At 44.6% G+C, this 4,394-nt stretch overlaps 1 long non-coding RNA gene across 1 annotated transcript; it reads right to left on the bottom strand.

Annotated features, from left to right (window-relative positions):
- Positions 1 to 1,150: 1,150 nt before the first annotated feature.
- On the bottom strand, positions 1,151 to 4,185 carry LOC136294329 (uncharacterized). Its single transcript, XR_010722369.1, has 4 exons — positions 4,085 to 4,185; positions 2,700 to 2,922; positions 2,473 to 2,538; positions 1,151 to 1,406 (listed from the first exon to the last, which is right to left on the bottom strand). It is a non-coding gene; the product is annotated as an uncharacterized lncRNA (long non-coding RNA).
- Between the last annotated feature and the right edge of the window lie 209 nt (positions 4,186 to 4,394).

The raw sequence follows: 4,394 nt of genomic DNA, 5'->3' as shown, positions 1-4,394 counted from the left end.
GCCCGGGCTCCTTGCCTTTTTCCCTCCCTTTCGGCCCCGAGCTGCGGGCGGGCGGGCGGCAGCGCCGCCCCCGAGCTCACAATGCGGGGCTTCCACGCGCGTCGGGGACGGGCACGGGGGACAGCTGCACTACCGCTCTTTGCCCACAGGGTGGCAGCATTGCCACACAGATCAGGCGGGACGGGCGGGGGGGGACAGCTGCACTACCGCTGTATGCCCACAGGGTGGCAGCATTGCCTCACAGATCATGAGGGACGGGCACGGGGGACAGCTGCACTACCGCTGTTTGCCCACACGGTGGCAGCATTGCCGCACAGATCATGAGGGACGGGCGGAGGGGGACAGCTGCACTACCGCTCTCTGCCCACAGGGTGGCAGCACTGCCGCGCGGCGGCGCGGAGCGGAGCCATAAACGAACGTGCCCAGGAATGCCCTGGCGAACAGCCTCCGGAATAAATGGCCCAAAAGACCCCCGAGCACACCTGCGAGAGCCCTGCCAGCAACCAGACCGAAACAAAAAAGCCTTTCGTTCAGGCTCTATTTCAATATTTTTTATCTTTGTGATTCTGATATTTACATTCATCATTACAATTCATCTTTTATATTATGTACATTATACATCATGTATTATGTTTATTATACTATTATATTTATTATAGATATTAAATATAGAAAGTTATATATAAAATAATTTATTTATTATGTAATGTTATAAATAATAATACATTTCATTTAAATATGATTATGTACATTATAGATGTTTATATTATGTATATTAAGTATATTTATAAAACGTGTAGTAAGTAATAATATATTGTGTATTTATTATTGATATTATTTTTCATATCCTATACTTTTTGTTATTTTTCTTTTTCATTATTTTTTTAATTCGTTTGTTTATATTTTAAACGATATTTTACACTAGATGAATTCATTAACCTAACACATCAGAAACACAATTAATTTTAATTAAATGAGCCTGGTTTTCTAAGGGGTAAAGTTTTAATCTTTATTTAGATAATATGGGCATATTTTCTCTATCTGTATGGGGTTTTTTTGGTGGGTTGCGGGGGAGTTTATTTTGGGGGTTTTCTTTTTTTGTTCGCTTTGTTTTGGATTTCTTTGCTAATAAACAAGCAGGGTCGGAGAGTTCAAAATAAAACGTCTACTTTGTTTTTATTGCTCCCTCTGAAATACGCCTCGACAGCCTGGACAGCAGGCTGCTGCTGGTAACACTGTGCACGGGTAGGAGGAGACCTGGTCGGGGCTGGAAAGGAAAAAACGGCACCACGGTGGTCACAGCTTTCTCCCTTCAGGAGTTTTATGGAGCAGAAAATACAGAGCTTTTGCCAACTGCGCTGTCTATGACATCCCGACGTCCAGCGGGCACCGAGGTCATTTCTCATCTTTCTTGCCAACAGCCAAACCCCCAGGCGCCCAGGGGAAGAAAGAGTATGGGGGAAAAAAAAAAAGGAACAAAGAAAACATGAAAAAATAAACCAAAACTATAGAAAATAATAAATAAAATTAAAATACCAAAAGAAAAAAATTTCAAAGTAACAAAAAAGTGGAAAAAAAATTTAAACAAAAAATTAAAATAAAAAACGAAAAGTAGTTTTAACAAGTAAATAAATAGCTAAAGAAAAAAAATAAAAATTAAAAAACTGAAGAAAAAGTCTTTGAAAAACCACAAAACGCAACATGAAAAACCACAACAAAAGAGCACAAAAATACAAAAATAACAAAAAATAAAATACAAAATTAAATAAACGCAGCTCTCACCTCCTGCCACTGCCTAAAAAAGCGCCATGGCTTTCCTCAATTATGCAGCAATAAGGGAAACAAACCCAGTGCCCCCCACAACAGAAGGTTTTCTAGACAATTCCCACTTCTGCTTGGAAACAAATTCTATTTTAGTGGGAAGCTCATTTTGGACAAACATCCAAATGCGCCAAGGTAGGAAAGAACCAGCCCCTTGTGTCCAAGGAACAGCAGCTAGGCCTGGATTCAGGTTTTAATGGCATTTATGTAATTAAAAATGCAGTAAATTGAACTTTACAAAGAGACGAATCGTGGCAAATAAATACTTCAAAGTTTTCTTGGGAAATCACAGAATTTTGTGGAGATGGTGCTGGACAATTGCTGATTTACCAACATTAATTGGGTAAATTTCCTTAGAAATGTGCTCTACAAGGTACAAAAATTCCAATTAGGATGGAAAATTGGAATAAATAAATATTCCCTTACTAAAATCAGAGAGAAAATCAGAGTTATTCCTTCAATTAAAAGGAAGGAATAACATCCAAATCCAAGCCTGCCTGGAAAACAAGCTCAGGAATTTCTAACATTGAAAACTTTTGCAAGAGTCATGAAGTTGGTGAAAGTTCATGGAATGATGATTTAAAATCTGCTTCCTCTGCACTGATTTAAAGGGAAGTGGGAATTCAACAGGTCCAGTTACTCCCATCCAACCTTGGACTGGGATAAGGCCTTCCAGTGGCTTCACTTCCTACTGGCTCTCTCCTTTTCGCCAACTACCTGCAAGAGGAAAAGCAACAGGAATAAAGTCTCAAACAGGATGGCCTTGGTCCAGGCAGACTGAGGTGCAGCTCCCAGGGAGGGAGGCCAGGCTGTGCCTCGGGGAGCTCCGGGAATCTGGGATTGCCCGTGGGATTCAAGGGCTGGAAAAGCACACCCACCTGCCAGGTTCAGTGCTGGGACAGAGCAAGGCCGGGGCTCGGGGGCAGCAGTTAGAGCTGGGACTGCAGGAGAACACCCCAAACCCGGGTTAAACATCCGGCACGACACGCAGCACGCTCCGGGAGAAGCTCGGGCGGGAGAAGCCCCGGGATGCTCCACGTTCCTTGCCCTTGGCAGCTGTGCCAGGGCCTCCCTCAGAATGCTGACCTCACCGTGCAGCTCCTACAAAATAGGAGAACTTATGGGAATCGCCCAGAATCCCTGGACTTCCAGTTATTAAGAACCACAGCTGCAGCGAAAGGTGTACAAACGCTACTGCAAACCAGCAGGGCTGAGGAGACGCAGGGATTTATTCCCGAGGGGACACAAGGATCCCTCAGCCAGCCAGGATTTCTCCCAGGCTCTTCCCACTGCTCTCTAAGGACACAAACAGCAGTTTTTCCCTCGAGTTCCCCTTTCCATCAATGCCAAGACTCGTGTTCTCCTCCAACCCCAGGTTCAGGAAGGAAAGTAGGAATATTATCACTGCACAGACTGTCCAGGAGGGTGTGACTGAGGCAGCAGCACCAGCTCCCACTCCACTGCTGCTCTGGATTCCTGAGCAGCTCCTTTCCATCCTGCCCTTCCCAGCACCATTCCCTGGGTGCCATGTCCACAGACACCTTCTCCATGCCGCTTAAAACCCACAGACACCAACAGAAAGGAGATCAAAAATCAATTCACATGCTGCTAGTCAGAGAGAATGGGAGAGGCCTAAAAATCTGCATTTATTTTAGAACACTAGAGCAATTTCTTCATGACCCTGACTATCAGTGATGGGCAGATAAACACCTTCTTTAACTTACTACCTGCAAAAACATCAAGTTTCAAGTTTAGTAAAGACAAAATTTTGCTGCAAAAATAAAAGAGGTGGGATGTTGGTGTTAGTGCTTTAACCTTCGGACATTAGCGGGTATTTGTAAAACAAATTCATTATTGAAGCAGCTAACTTGAAAATAAGGGGTTTTTACAATAAAGTTGACCAAAAAAGAGTCTCAAAATTAAGATATAGGCTGCACAAATATTTAAGAAAAAAAAAGTTGTCTTTCGTGCGTATAACCTGCCAGTCTCTCATGTTTTCAGTCCTTACCATTTATTTTTACCAAGGTGATGATTAAAACCTTGTCAAAAGCTCAAAAAAAAAAATTCCAGGACAAGGCAGGTGTTTTCCCAAGTACCCTCAGTGTGGAGCTGTGTCAGCCACAAGTGTTTGCTCCCGCAGCCCAGCCCGGAGCAGGCTCCAGCTGCTGCCCAGGGGGGTTACCAAGGGACTCACCTGTTTGAAGCTGTAAACGCAGGTGGCCGGCACTGGAGTGCCAATAAATGTGAAATGTGTGACTCTCACCTTGAATAGCGATCGATCTTCTCAGGGGAGCCCCTCACCCAGGATGGGGGGCTCTGCCACGGATTTCATCCCTCTGCATCTGAAACAAAGTCAGGACAACAGTCAGAGTGCTGCAGGATACCTTGACAGCTCCACACATCTTGTGGCAATCTAGGAATACCCTCTACAGTCTAACCACACCCCACATCACAAATTTCAAGCCCCCAGGACTATTACCCTCGTACCCCTACACCCAGACTGAGCAGCAAGGCAGAGCAGCTCCCGGCCAAACACACACCAACACCCGTGACACAGCACAGGACAAACGAGG

Source organism: Chamaea fasciata, unplaced genomic scaffold, assembly GCF_029207755.1.
Source record: "Chamaea fasciata isolate MVZ Bird 193981 ecotype frontalis unplaced genomic scaffold, bChaFas1.0.hap1 SCAF_10, whole genome shotgun sequence".
In the NCBI taxonomy this organism is placed as follows: Eukaryota; Metazoa; Chordata; class Aves; order Passeriformes; family Sylviidae; genus Chamaea; species Chamaea fasciata.
The sequence above is the reverse complement of the archived record's forward strand: the minus strand, read 5'-3'. Positions and strand labels throughout refer to the sequence as shown.